This window comes from Trichechus manatus, unplaced genomic scaffold, assembly GCF_000243295.1.
Source record: "Trichechus manatus latirostris isolate Lorelei unplaced genomic scaffold, TriManLat1.0 scaffold00282, whole genome shotgun sequence".
NCBI classification, from domain to species: Eukaryota; Metazoa; Chordata; class Mammalia; order Sirenia; family Trichechidae; genus Trichechus; species Trichechus manatus.
The window spans coordinates 1,181,349-1,189,005 of NW_004444218.1; positions in this window are offsets into that span (position 1 = coordinate 1,181,349).

Sequence of the window (7,657 nt, forward strand, 5' to 3'; positions counted from 1 at the left end):
CTGACTATGCAAAGGCATTCGACTGTGTGGATCATAACAAATTATGGATAACATTGCAAAGAATGGGAATTCCAGAACACTTAATTGTGATCATGAGGAATCTATACATAGAAGAAGAGGCAGTCATTCAAACAGATCAAGGGGATACTATGCGGTTTAAAGTCAGGAAAGGTGTGCGTCAGGGTTGTATCCTTTTACCATACTTATTTAATCTGTATGCTGAGCAAATAATCCAGGAAACTGGACTATATGAAGAAGAATGGGGCATCAGGATTGGAGGAAGATTCATTAACAACGTTGTTATGCAAATGACAAAACCTTGCTTGCTGAAAGTGAAGAGGAAGAACACACTCGGCACTGACTGATGAAGATTAAAGACCACAGCCTTCAGTATGGATTACACCTGAACATAAACAAAACAAAAATCCTCACAACTGGACCAGTAAGCAACATCATGATAAACGGAGAAAAGAATGAAGTTGTTAAGGATTTCATTTTACTTGGATTCACAGTCAATGCTCATTGGAAGCAGCAGTCAAGAAATCAAACCACACATTGTATTGGGCAAATCTGCTACAAAAGACCTCTTTAAAGTGTTAAAAAGCAAAGATGTCACCCTGATGACTAAGGTGCGCCTGACCCAAGCCATGGTCTTTTCAATCACCTCGTATGCGTGCGAAAGCCGGACAATAAATAACGAAGACTGAAGAAGAATTGACGCCTTTGAATTATGGTGTTGGCGAAGAATATTGAATATACCACGGACTGCCAAAAGAACAAACAAATCTCTCTTGGAAGAAGTACAGCCAGAATACGCCTCAGAAGCAAGGATGGCAAGACTCCGTCTCACATGCTTTGGACATGTTATCAGCAGGGACCAGTCCCTGGAGAAGGGCATCACGCTTGGTAAAATAGAGAGAGGGTCAGCAAAAAGAGGAAGACCCTCAATAAGATGGATTGACACAGTTGCTGCAACGATGGGCTCAAGCATAACAATGGTCGTGAGATGGCACGGGCGCAGGCAGTGTTTTGTTCTCTTGTACATACGGTCACTATGAGTCAGAAGGAAACCCTGGTGGTGTAGAAGTTAAGAGCTATGCTGCTAACCAAAATGTTGGCAGTTTGAATCCACCAGACGCTCCTTGGAAACCCTATGGGATAGTTCTACTCTGTCCTTTAGGGTCGCTATGAGCCGGAATTGACTCCACGGCAACGAGTTTTTATGAGTCGGAACCTACTTGATGGCACCTAACAACAACAACATACACCATTTCAACAATCGCTACATGTACAATTCCGTGACATTGATTACGTTCTTCACGTTGTGCAACCATTCTTACCATCCTTCTCCAAATTGTTCTACTACCTTTGACTTAAACTCACTGCCCCCAAAGCTTCTCAGTCTGACCTTTTGAGTTGCTGTTGTCAATTTAATCTCATATAGATAATTCTTTAAAAGAGCAGAATACTCAAGGCAGACATACTTTACTTATTAAGATAAATTATTGTTTGGTTCAGAGAAGACTTCAGGGGGTAGTTTGGTTTAAGGTGTAAAGTTTAGAGATTATCTCAGGGCAATATTTTCAGGGGTTCATCCAGCCTCAATGGCTCCAGAAAGTCTGGATTCTATTGAGAATTTTAAATTCTGTTCAGCATTTCCCCCCTTTTGATCAGGATTCTTCTATAGAATCTTTGAACAAAATGATCAAAGAACTGGGCACTCTCCAGTTCTTCTGGTCTCATGGCAAAGGAGGCAAGTTCATGGAGGTAATCAGATATGTAATCCATTTCCTCCTCCGTCTTGACTACCTGTCTTCCTCTACTGCTCCAGGTGAATGGAGACCTATTGTTGTACCTTGCATGATAAAAGGCTTCATTTTTACAAAACGATTCACAGGTGGGCAGGCTGAGCCATGCCCAGAGTACGGTGGCAGAGCTGAGCCGGTAGAGAGGCAGCTGTGGTTCTGGGTTCAAATCTCACCTCCATGCCTGACTTGGTGTAGCACCCACCCCCAAGCTCATGTCCTCCCTTATGAAATGGCACAGGGTCTCAGGGCCCTGCTGGAGGGCATAGAAAGGGCTGGAAGGAGGCTCCGGCATCCTCTGTGGCTGTCCCTTCTGGGCCAATGACCACATCCTGGGTCTTCAACTCCTGACCATGCCCCTGACCAACCCCCCACAGGATCTAGGCAGGACCTGGCTGCTCCTGGGTGCTGCCAGCCTATGCCCCTGCAGGGTCTCTTCCTGGCCTTGCTGTGTGGCCAGCATTGATCTCTCTGTACCCTTCGCCCTGCCTCAGGCCAAGCCAGCCCCTCCCACCACGTTTTGCTGCCTCAACAGCGTTTCTGAAGTGACTGCTCTCTGGGGCTGGGCTTTGCTGGAGTTTTGTCTCAGTTTCTAATTTTAATGCTGAGCAAATCATGAGCAACACATGCCTAGCAATGAAAAGCCATGTGAACACATGCAGGCGCTGCTCCTAGGTCTCTGGGAACAGGCCAAAGCAAGGCGGCCTAGGAGCAAGACACAACCTTCTCTGCGCCTCCGCCCACCCCTCTCCTGAACACAGGGACCCCACACCAGGGCGGGCAGCACCAGGGAAGGAGGAGGGTGCAGTGGCTGTTCTCTGAGCCAGCACAGACCCTGCCGGAGGCTTCAGGGCAGCCTGCCCAGCTCCAAGCACCATTTGCTGCTTGAGATTCTTGAGAACATGCTCAACTCCCCATGGGCTACCAAGTGGGCCTCTCACCCATTTTTGCTTCCCCAGCACTGAATGCCAGCAAGTATTTGGAGGTGACTGTAAATGCCAGCTGCAGGGACAAGGGCACTTCCCAGGGCCAGCTCATCAGAAAACCCTGCTCTCACCAAGCTCACGTCAGAGCTGGGTCCCATCACGAGGAGCTGTGTCTGGACCCTGGGCACCCTGTGTGGTGAGAGAAGGAGGCCAGGTGTGGAGAAACCATGAAAGACTTAGGCCTGTTAAATGGAAACCCCAACGCCATAGATTGGGGAGGGGTCACAGACAAGTGCACCCCAAGAGGGCCCTTTCTGGATTCGAGGCTCTGTCAATCCCCTGTTTCCAGTTGCCCAGGCTGGGCCCCCGCCCAAAGCTAACCATAAAGGTTGGCCTGCACCCCTGCACATGTGCCCTGAGGTGTGGACAGGCCCACCTGAGTCTCAAGGGAGCTGTCTGACCCCTGAAAGCAGCTGTGGCCTTGGGAACCACCCAGGAGTGCAGACCAGGACCGCCTCAAGTGGGCCTGGGCTCCCATCACACCTCTCTCCACTCCTGGTGCCCCAGCTCCCAGAGTTGGAGCTATTTTGGCAGCACAGGCCTCTTGGCTCCTGCCAGGCTTCAGTGAGCAAAGATTGTGCCGAAGACCGAAAGGTAGTGAGATGCCTGCACGGCACTCTGTCAGGAGAAGGCCCAATTAGGAGGGCGCAGTGGAGGGAGGGGGGAGCAGGCCGGCAGAGAGCAGAGAGCCCTCAGACCACCAGCACCAGCACGTGAACCCTATTTCATGCCGCAGAGATCGTGACAGGGAGCAGAATCTTTCTCCTCATGTGCCCACTGGGTGCCAAGAGCGCTGATGCTTTAGCTGGTCCCTCTGCCCAGCTTGGTCCCACGTCACTGTGCAGGCTGATGGTTGTCCCCGCTGGACCACAGTCTACCAGCCAGCGCCCCCCAGAGCCAGCCAGGGATGGCAGAGCCCACCTAGGGATCCCCAGAGAGCAGTCCACATTTGGGGCACAAAGGGACGCAGAGTTGCTGAGGCCAACTGCAGCGCCAGAGGTGGGGGAAAGGCAGGGTGCTCCCACCTGCGCCTGGGTCCCCTGTCCACCTCCATGGCGGCTCGGCACCAGAACCACACTGAGCTGGACATAACTCCTTTGACCCAGGCTAGAGGCCCGAGTCATAAACCTCAAACACAGATGTACGTGTTTTCTTTTCAGCCTCATAAAAACAGAAAAAAACCCAAACCCACTGCCGTCAAGTCAATTCTGACTCATAGCGACCCTATAGGACAGAGTAGAACTGCCCCATAGTGTTTCCAAGAAGCAGCTGGTAGATACAAACTGCCAGTCTTTTGGTTAGCAGCCGAGCCCTTAACCACTGCACCACCAGGGCCTCATAAGAGGAACCAGTTGAGCAAATGGGAGTGAGGGAGGAAGAAGCAGGGCCAACCTGGAAGCCCCCACTGAACCAGCAAGCACGTGAGTGTGCATGGTGCAGGCAGGGCCTCCACCTGGGGACCTGGACAAGGGGGCTGCCTTTTCAGAGCTGAGTGTTGAGGTGAGTCTCCCCAGATGACTCCCCCATCAGCTCAAGGTAATTAGAATTGTGAGGAAATCCCTAGGCAGGAAACCAAGGTGGGGGAGGGAGATCCATCAGAACTGCCCTGGTCAATGCCTGTCTGGAGCTCAGGCTCCATCCTGTACTGCCTGGGTGGGCCCAGGGCGTCAGGTCCCGAAGGTGGGTGCCAGAGAGCAGACTGCAGGGCCTGGGTGCAAACACGCTGGCCCTGGCCTTGTGGGTTCCCCTGGCTCCTTTCCTGGGAACCCGCATCCAGTGGCAGGTCACTGGGAAGGTGCCTCACTAGCATAAACTTCTCCAGGTGCTGAGGTCTCCTCAGGGCTCCCTGCTGGCCCGATGAGCCCCTCTTGGTCTCTGGGTCAGCACCCCGGGCCCTACACAGCCAATGGTGCTCCAGCCGGCCTTGTTAGCAAGGTGGTTGCTGCTCCAGCAACAGCTGTAACTGTGAACTTTCCTGGCTAAATGAGCAGCTGGCTGATGTCCAGCCTGGACTGTGCCCCAAGCCCAGGTTTCGGGGGTGATCTCCTTGCTCTCAGAATGTCCTGCAGCCTTGTGTGGAGGGCACCGAGGGGACAAGGGCAGGGGCACACATGCTTTGGTGTAACTCGGATGTGTCGGGGAGGGGAAGGAGGGTAGCTGCTGAGACCCCTCCTCCCTCCACCACCCTCCTGTGTCCCTCATGAGGTGTCCAGGAGGAGCCCATCTCCTCATGGACTCTGGCCCTGGATGAGGGCGAGAACTACCAACCCCAAATTGATTCCTGCACAGGGCCCAGGGCGGTCCTTACCCCTGGCCCCAGCCATGCAGCCATGGCCAATTCCATGACGCCATCTCACCCCTGAAGTAGCACCCTCTGACTGCTGTGCCCAGGAGTCCAGCTCAGCCCCTCCCTTTTGGGGGTGTTCACCTCCCCATCCTGCAGGGCACCCTCTGCCTGTCCAACTCCCTGGTGGGGGCCTGCAGACTGGAAGCTGGTTAGCCCCCGGGAGGATGAGGGGTGAGCTGTTTTCCTTGGACTGAGGACTGCACACACTCTGAGCCACTGCAGAGGGGTCCCAGAGGTGGCAGGAGGGGTATGGGGACTCCGACTGCCAAGTTTGTGTGTGGGAGGGGCCAGGCAAGCCCCCCGCCTATACCCAGGCCTTCCCTACTGGGCTCAGGGAAGGGTGAGGGAGCCGCCCACCGTGGACTGGATTCCCCTGCCCTGGCTTCCACAGCTTTACCTACTTAAGGCTCTGGCGCTGGCAAATGGGAAACAGTTCCCCAACTCAGGCTGCCTACCAGCCTCACAATGTGCTGTGTCCCCAGGCCCTAGCACCCTTGCTGGGTTCCTTGGGGGGCCCCATCCCCACTTCCACCCATATCCCTGCAGCCCAATACCCATGGCTGCCAGGTGAGCCTATGGGAACTGGGGTCAGATCTCTGCCCTGCCCCACTCCCCACAAAGCCTCCACCGAACGCACTCAGGGGCAGTGCTCTGGCGCCTGGGTACTGGACCCTGCCTCCACCTCCCTCCCTTGCCCATACCATCACCAGCCCCTGGGCGAGGTCCTGCCTCAGGTTCCCTGCACAAGCTGTTCTTTCTGCCAGGACAGCCTTCCTGGCTTGGGCCAGCGTGGGGTCGGGAGAGGTGAGCTCCTCTTTCCCCGGGACATGTATGCAGCAGCGACAAAGCAGAAGGTGTGGGGTAGCTCTCAATGGGACCCAGTGTATCTCAGCCATCGACCCCTGGGCAGGAATGTCCGCTACTCAGCTCCGCACAGCTTTCAGCAGCGTTTGGGGTGGGGAGTGAGAGCCACCCTGAATGGACTGGGACAAGGTCACCCTGACTATATCTGGAAGGGTGGAATCGACTGATGCCGCCACAAAATGGGACTCTGCCATTAAGGCAGGAGGGGGCGCTGGTGGGTGCTCAGACCCCAGGGCTGAGTTGGGGTGCAGTCAGGGTGGCTTCCTGGAGGAGGCATCACCAGATCAGGCCTTAGGACATGATGAAGTACAGAAGGCTGAGTGCCCATGACAGCTGGGTTAGATCCCTGAGGCTCAGGGAGGTTGAGAGGCAGCTGGACCTTGGCCCCGGGCCTGGTTCTCATGAGCCCAACTGGTCGATGTCCGCTTAACAGTGCAGGTGGGGGAGGGTGCACCCTTGCCCACTAACAGACGAGGCACAGGGCTCAAGGGTCCACCAGGAGTGGGCACTGAGGCTTGACCACAACCCCATAGTTCAAGGGCTATTTACTGCTCAGCTGCCTTTGCCAAAGACCAGCTTCCAGTGAAATCCGAAAAGGCAATGTCCACTACTTTAGCCGTTGAAGGGTTGCCGGTTGTTGTCCTCCCGCCCTCCTTTCCTCCCTACAGCTTCTGCAGGATCCAGCAGCTGGAAGGGTCTCACAGCCTGCAGGGTGCTCATGGTCTTGGGTGTCCTCAAGGGCCTGCCGTCACCTCCTGTGGAAGGGTCCCCAGGTGCCCACCCATAGCCCCCTCAGAGCATCCCACTTGCCATCAGCTTGACCTGGGCTACACTGAGGACAGGACTCCCCTGCTTATGGGTGGTCAGACACTGGCCCAGCCCGGTCTCCAAGTGGATGCTCTGGGTGGGCCTGGGACGGGCTGGGGTCAAGCAAGGCCCTGGGACTCACGGGGGTTGTGTCACCCCTTCTCAGGCCGTCCCCAAGCCCCTCCTTGCCAGCCTTCTGTTGACACATGCTGAACCAGCACAGCAGGTGAGCATCGTACGGGCATTAAACGGCAGGTGGCAGCCTTGGGTGCGGAGCGGTGCACTGTCCATGTGGGCTCTGTGTAGAGGACTTGTCCACATTTGCTCCTTGAGTTTCCCTCTCCTTGTCCAAAGTGTTAACACAATGACCCCTGCTAGGCCAGCGTGCGCTGCCCCTCACTGCACGCTGGGAGCCCTGCCTGGGTGGGCGGGAGGTAGGTGGGCCCAGCCAGGGGCACTGCTGACCAGGGTGTGCTGATCCCAGGCTTACCATCCCTGGAGCCTCCTGCACCCCTCTGGGCCCATAGGGTCCTGATAACCCCCCACTGGCTCTCTTCCATCCTGCTCCCCCATCTTCACCTCCCTGAACCCGGCCCCAGGGCCAGCCATCCCCGGAGGCTGAGGCGCCCCTCTCACCATGCTGTAGTTCTCACTCTTCACACATCCTATTTCTGTAGTACAGCCCTGGGTGTTTAGGCTCCGTTGTGTTCATTGGGATTGGGTTTTACAGAACACGCCTAATGGGGTAGGAAATGCTGCAAAAGTCTTTGTGCTCTGGACGGGAGGGAGGAGGAGGTTTAGGATGCAACCTTATCTCCTGGGCACTGCTGTCCACTATGCGCATCCAG